A 7,986-nucleotide genomic window follows, 5' to 3' on the forward strand; every position below is an offset into this window, starting at 1 on the left:
CCATGAGGCTGGCTGTCTCAGCTGGTCTTCAGTTTGTGCTGGAATCCTGAAGAAGTAGGCTCTGATGCCAGTGAAGGAATGGACTTGTGTGAGAGTGAGAGCAAGCAGGCAAAGAGAAAGCAAGCCTCCTTCTTCCATGTCCTTTAAAAAGACCGCCGGCAGAAAGTATGGCTCGGATTAAAGGTAGATCCTCTCACCTCAATGATCCATAATAGAAATGAGTCTTATCACTTCAAATGGTTTAACTAAGGAAAAATCCCTCACAGCTGTGCCCAGACATTTGGGTTTTTAATTCCTGAGGTAGTCAAGTTGACAACTAAGAATAGCCTTCACACTGCCCTAGCAATGCAGATATACACGTGTGTGTGCATGAGTGTGTCTGTGTGTTTGTGTATGTGTGTGTCTGTGTGTGTGTTTGTGTATGTCTGTGTGTGTGTCTGTGTATGTGTGTCTGAGTGTTTGTGTGTGTGTTTGCGTGTATGTGTGTTTGTATATGTGTCTGTATGTGTGTATGTCTGAGTGTATGTGTGTGTGTGTGTGTTTGTGTGTGTGTATGTGTGTATGTGTGTCTGTGTGCGTGTTTGTGTTTGTGTGTTTGTATGTGTGTCTGTATGTGTGTGTGTCTGTGTGTTTGTGTGTGAGTGTGTGTGTATGTGTGTATGTGTGTCTGTGTGCATGTTTGTGTTTGTGTGTTTGTATGTGTGTCTGTATGTGTGTGTGTCTGTGTGTTTGTGTGTGTATGTGTGTGTGTATGTGTGTGTGTGTTTGTATTTGTGTGTCTGAGTGTGTGTGTTTGTGTGTGTGTGTATGTGTGCGTGTGTGTGTGTTTAGATGGGGTCTCACTGTGACCAAGACTAGGAAGGAGTTTCTGATATTGAGGAGAATGGACATCAGTAGACAATAAGCAGCCTTGAGCTCTGGATTTCCTGGGTTTTATCCCTGGACTTTTGGGACATGATAGATTATAGCTTCAGACTTCTAACATTGCATCCCAATGATACTCCAGTTTTGGCCTGGCAAATCCCAAAGAAAGTGCTGTCTGTGGTTTATACTGCAATTTTTTAAAAAAGATTTTCTTTATTTTATGCATATATGATGAGTAGGCTGTAACTGTCTTCAGATACACCAGAAGACGGCACTGGATCCCATTACAGATGGTTGTGAGCCACCATGTGGTTGCTGGGAATTGAACTTAGGACTTCTGGAAGAGCAGTCAGTGTTTTTAACTGCTGAGCCATCTCTCCAGCCTATACTGTAATTCTTGTGCCCTTTTGGATCAATGACAATGGCCAATTGTGTTTGACCCTGTGATTAACCTGTCAGGGTCATGACCTTTTCTCCATCCCCCACCTTGTGGGAGAAATGGAGTCTATTGCCAAATCAAGGTAGAAGATGAAAACAGTCCCTACTACAAACAGTAACAAGTGTGTAATTGTGTTTGTAGTATTTGAGCATGTACTGTCATGAGCCTGTATCCTAGGAAGGGCTAGCTGGACTCTGTCTCCATGGTGGCTCTCATCCCAAGAATAGCCTGTTACTAGGCAATTATACCCCCAGAGAAGAAAAACTTTGTTCTAGGAATACTTTTGTAGATGGGAAAGACCTTTCTGACCGTGTAATTGAGAGAAAGGAGTTTGGTTTATGCTGCTGAGAAAGCCAGGCCTCAGTTGGGCTTCAGGCTGGATTTCTAAGACTGAACAGTGTCATCAAGGGCTTGCCCCTCTCTCTCTCTCTCTCTCTCTCTCTCTCTCTCTCTCTCTCTCTCTCTCTTCCTTTGAGATAGCTCTTCTTTGTTTATTGTTTCAAGACAGTCTAGGCTCATTTTAGCGCTGAAATACAGGCACACACATAGATTTAGAGTTAATGGCTAGTGATTGTGGGAAGTGAGTGAAGCTACTACAGAGGGGATAAGTATGTCTAATAGCCTGACTGTTTAGAACAGGTTTCAGCAAAAGGCCCTGCCAGCTTGGACAAGTTGCCATTAAGTTCATGCCCACGGAAGCACACAAGCCTAGCAACAGCATTGTGCTGTTCCTAGTTTGTGTTCTTGTTGCCCATTAGCATAGGGGGGTGGGACTTACCACATGCTGTGAGGAAGACAGCACCCCCTATTCACATAAATACTTCACTGAGCCCACACAGAGAACCAGGCCTGCACCGGAGAGTAACATGCAGTCCCTGCTCCTGGGGACCTTACAGCTTAGGGGAAAAAGCCATGAAACCTCTCTTTCAGAAAGGGAAGGACCCTGAGTAAAACCCCTGTAGTTAAAGGCACAGCATTCTGATATATGGTTTAGATGTAAAATAGGATTAAGCACATCCTACCTTTCTACTCAGACTACCACAAAAAAAAAAAAAAAGAAAGAGATGAAGAAAAAAATCATTCTTATTTTTTTATCTATGGAACATCAGGCACTCACCAGAAACTATTTAATCCCCTCAACTGTCAAGAAAGTAGGGATTGTCACAACCCATTTTACAGAAGAGGAAGCTAATTATCAGGGAAGTTAAGTAAACTTGCCAGTGCTACACTCCAGACAGTCGGCTGAGCAGTATTAAAGCGAGCACTTATGTGGGCACGAAGTCCGTTTTGATGTGGCCGTTCCCATTGTCCTGGGTGGCAAAGGCAGTGGCTCAACTCCAGGCTCCTACCGGGTGTGTTCAAAGCTCTGAGTGCAGAACTCAAGGGAAAAAGAAACCTTAAGCACTTGGCTTGGAGCACTCTGTCTGCTGGCTCATTATTGACTGTCCTGGAGTCCTTGCTTCTGATGTGTCCTCGCAGTTTCATTGTGACTGCAGCCCCCAAGTAAGAAGAGTTGGCATAGGACAGCTATTTCCCTGAAGTCAGTTTGTGGACTTTTCCTTATTACCAAATTCATAAATCATAATCATGCAGATGAGCCATCCAAGAAGACATAGAAGTGAAATCTACACCCCTTGCTTTCTGCTCTTGGACCTGAACAGGAACTGTTGGCCCCTTCTGGCCCTACTATGCTCTCTTTTCAGACATAGCCATGTCAGCTCTGGGTGTCTGGCATATGCGTCCTGATTCTCCATGGAGAAACGAGCCTGAGGAAAGAGAGCCAGAGGAGTGGGAAGAATTAAGGCAGGGAGCCAGGAGTGGCAGGCAGCACATGCCTAGAACCCCAGAGTCTGGGAAATGGAGGCAGGATGGTCAGGAATTGAAGGTCACCCTTGGGTACATACTAAGTCCAGGGCCAGCCTAGACAACAAGATATCCTGTTTCAAAAATAATAAAACAATATATATGAGAAACCCAGGAGTGGAAAAGGCCTATTGGAGATGTTGAGATATCTGGAATCGGTGCATGGTGTTTTTTTATTTGAATAGCAACCGATATGACTGTGTGCCTCATGCCTCGTACTGGCCTCGTAGAACCTCTTCACAAGCACTTCAGCTGTCACTTCCTAATTCAGTGCTAGAGGTGGCAGTCATGGCCTGCACAAACTTAGGTACACTGTCACTGAGCCAGCTCCCAGTCTTCTGCTCCAGGCTTTTTTTTTTTTCTTTGAGACAGGGTCTTTCTCTGTAGCCCTAGAAGTCTTGGACCTTGGTACACAGACCAGGCTAGCTTTAAACTCAGAGATCCACCTGCTTCTGCCTCCCCACTGCTGGGAGTAAAGGCATGCACCACCATTCCTGGCTTGAAGAGACAGGAGGGAGGGAAGGAGGGAGTGTGTACACGTGCTCAGGTATGTGAAAGTCAGAATAATGTTCATAGGTAGGTTCTCTCCCTCTACCTACCTTATGAAGGAGTCTCTCCTGTTGCTGCTCTGGTGTGTGCTCTGGGGTTACTTGGCCCTAGGGTTTAGGGAAGAGTCTCTTGTCTGTAGGAGTGTTGGGATTGCAGACATGCACCCCATCCATCTGGCCTTTTTATCTGGTTTCAGCTGGAACTTATTGTCACCTCCCTAGGTCTACTCCCCCCTTTTTGGATAAGGTCTTCTCCAGCTAAGCTGGATGCAACTTGCTATGCTGCTCATGCTGGCCTTAAACCTCCTGCCTCAACTTCCGGGATAGATAATGAATCTATGCCACCATGCCCACATTAATGTTTACAATTTCAGCAGGGCTAAATGATCATGCCAGTCAGAAGAAAAGGCTACAAAAATTATAAGGGTGATGGTACGGTGTTTTGTTAGCATACCCAAGGTCCCGTGTTTGATTTCTAGCTATACATACATATATATACATATACATAATATATACATACATACATACATACACACATACATAATATATACATACACACATACATACACACAATACACACATACATAATATATACATACAAACATACATACAAACAAACATAAATACTGGTAGTTATGATTTTTTTGTTTTTTGCCCCTGTCCAGCTGATTGGAATTTAAGTTCTTGGAGTGTTGGAGCCAGGGCAGGTCCCTGTATCTTTTATTCTGACTGGAACCTCTGGAAAGAGAAACAGCAGTAAGAAAGGTGAAAGGCTGTCTCTGGCTTAAAGCGCACATTTGGATAATGAGGTTAAGTCACTTATGAGCCCATGTGGGATTCACGCATCCAGCCCTGAAAGCTGGTCATTTTCTAGTCTAAAGTGGATCCAGGTGGACTCTTGAGACAGACAAAGCACAAAGAAAGCCTTGCCTGTCCTTTGGAGTGGACTGTAGTGCTGCAGCAAAGATGGATGTCTGGAATCCTGACTTCATTACTGCTACGAGCTGTTCAGTCCCAAACCAAGCTGAGCTTGATGGGAAGGAGATGGATTGAAGAGCAAGCCCTTGACTCTGACCCTGGAAGGTCAGGACCCCTCTGGCGAGCTCACAACCATTAACAAACTCTAGGTGCTTCCTCTTAGCCATCCGACTTGGATAAATGCCTCTACAAAGGACTTGGTCTTTGAAGGGACCTTCTAGAACCAGGCTGTTAGTCAGCTGTCTCTAATACATCTCTTACTAGTTATTCCTGTGGAAAGCTCCACATTGTAGGGAGGACCCACCCCAGAGTCTGTGGCCCCTCCAACTGCTTTGGACACAGCAGACTCTGCCCCTTCTTAAAAGATTGTCTTCCTGCACTGAGCTTATTTTTCTGCAGCTTTTCTCAGTAAACTGAGGCCCACCTTCCCCACTTTTCTCCCAGTACATAAACCTCGGTAAGATAGGGCACTGATTCAACCAGCGCTGTCCCCAGGACTGATCTTTTCTAGGCTGCTCAATGAGCAGATTATCAGGACAAAGAAGGTAGAAGGTACGGGAAGCCATCTTAAAAATTTTGAAAATTTAAGATTTCATCCCTTATTAGTTTGCTTGACTTATTACGAAACATTAGAAGCTGGGCTTAAACAGTGGAAAGTCGTGTTCCTCTGGCTCCGGACGCTAGATGTCCAGGAGCAAAGTGCTGCCTCCTTGCTGGGTCCTCATTCGTCCTTCTAGGTGTCTGTGACCTAATTTCTTTTATAAGGATATCAGTTTAGTTGGGTTAGGGATTACTCTAGGATTACTCTAATACTGCCACCTTAGTATTTTTTTTTAATTATGTGTATGTTTGAGTGAGTGAGTGTGTGTGTGTGTGTGTATGCGCGTGCGTGCGCATGTGTGTGTGTGAACACAAGTGTAGAAGCAGAGGACAGCTTCCAGGAGTGGACTTTGGGGACCTACCCTTTGGGCTCTGAGGCTCTAACTCAGGTCGCTAGGCTGAGGAGCAAGTACCTTTACCTGCCGAGCCTTCTCACTGCCCCAACAACTTCTTTTTAATGTAAGCAGTGCTTTCAAGACCTGTCTCCACATATAGTCCACAGAAGTTGGGACTGCATGGCCCAGTCATATTGTCACCATTTCCTGAGCACAGTTTCCTGGCCACATTGCAGTTTGCAAAAAGAAAAAAAAAAAAGGGTTTGTGTGTCTTTTACAAGACTAAAGGCTAAGAGATGATTTTAAAAATGAACAGTTGGACTGGCTGAGTGGGGCCCAGTGATTCTGTGACACGGGATGAGTGACAGCCTGGGCTGGGAGCTCAATCTTTGTTTCCATGACTGCTTCCAGAAGCACTGTCAGCTTCCTGGAGGAGAACTCCCAGTGCTACCTTTCCATGTGTTTGAGTCAGACTTGGAACCCAGCTCCAGTGCTCCTATGCAGAAGACCTTCCAGTGTGGCGTGCCAGTCACCAACAAGTGAAACTGTCCTCAGAAAGACCTTCAGGAGCCCGAGACCCAAGGGCTACCAGGCAGGACAGGAAATGTGGCAGGGGCTTCACAATGAGGAGTTACGAGACCAAGAGTTTTCAACCTGTGGTGGAGAACCCCACAGGGATCAAATATCAGATATCCTGTATATCAGATATTTACATTACAATTCATAACAATATAAAAATTACAATTTTAAGAAGTAGCAACAAGGGGTTGGGGATTTGGCTCAGTGGTAGAGCACTTGCCTAGCAAGCGCAAGGCCCTGGGTTCGGTCCCCAGCTCCGGAAAAAAAAAAAAAAAAAAAAAAAAGAAGTAGCAACAAAGTAATTTTATGGTTGGGGGGTCACCTCAACATGAGGAACTGTATTAGGGGCATTAGGAGAGTTGAGAAACACTGCTCTACGCTGTCTGCAGAGCATAAGTTCTGCTTAGGGTACCCTAACACAGTAAATTCCAGGGGGCCCCAGGATTTGACTCTGATTGTCCTGACAGTGTCTCAGTCCTGGAGGGCATCATCTTCCCTTCTCTGACCAGTATGTACTCTACCCCGGGGCCTTAGACCAGCTAAAGACGTCACCTCAGAAACTTCCTGTAATACACTTTTATGGTCAGTGGGATTGATTCGAATGGCTACATCCAGACCCCCTCTTAGGCATAATTGCGTTTATATCGTAGGTCAGTCTCCACAAACTTAATACCAGGACTTGGGAGGCAAAGGCAGATGGATCTCTGTGAGTTCCAGGTCATATGGGGCTATATAGTAAGACCCTGTCTTAAAAATTTTTATCACATTTATTTGGTACATGCAGATGTCAGAGAACAACAAGTGGGAGTCAGTTTTCTCCTTCTACCATGAAGGTATATGGGTCTCAGGGGCTACATCAATCATCCAGCCACATGGCAACTGCCTTGATGCTCTGTGCTACTGCAGCTTCTGCTCTCATATTTTTGCTGATAACTCATACTATCCAACTGATACACCCTGCCTCAAACAAGGTAGAATGAGAGCGCCTATCTCTAAGATCTCTATGTGATTGCTTGTACTCACAGGCACAAGCATGCACGCGCGCACACACACACACACACACACACACACAAATTTTAAAAAATATTGTTCAGTTGTAGAACAATCAGCTAGCATGCAGGAGATCTTAGGTTCTGTAAAAATATTATGTTAAAATCCAGCCTCTGACAAACACCCTACTAGGACATTGTGAGTGCCAGACATGGAGCTGGCAGACTTGGTGGTGCCCTAGTCTTTCACATGGGAAGTGAATCTATATAACAGGGATGCTACATTCTGCCCCATCTCCATCCCAAGCTGTTGCTACTGGCTACCTGTTTATGGTAATAGCACTTCTGGCTGGGACTAAAGGTGTGTGCCCACACCTGGGAAGTTTAAGTTTTTGGAGACAAAGTTTGGGCTTATTCAGAAAGCATTTAGTACAATCGTTTGCAAGGCACTGGGAAAGACAGCAGCACTGCCGTTTTTGCTCAATCCAGCAATAGGATCTTGCTAAGACCCTCCTGGGGAACTAGAGGAACACAGCTTCTAACGGAAGGTATCACTAAAGTGCCCACAGAAACCAGCAGGCAAGTGGGCAAAGAAGATGTCTGGGAATAGTGGCCAGAGTTGACTTTTTTTTTTTTTTCCAGGAAAAGCCACACACCTGCTCTGTGTGGCCACTCTTTTTACATGTTGTAAATCCATTTATTTTCTAAATGAAGGCCGAACTGAACACTTCTGCAGGGCCGACTTGGGTCTAACCACCACCCCCACCTCTGACTAAAAGTTGTCTCTATTT

Source organism: Rattus norvegicus, chromosome 1 (assembly GCF_021556685.1).
Source record: "Rattus norvegicus strain SHRSP/BbbUtx chromosome 1, alternate assembly SHRSP_T2T, whole genome shotgun sequence".
NCBI classification, from domain to species: domain Eukaryota; kingdom Metazoa; phylum Chordata; class Mammalia; order Rodentia; family Muridae; genus Rattus; species Rattus norvegicus.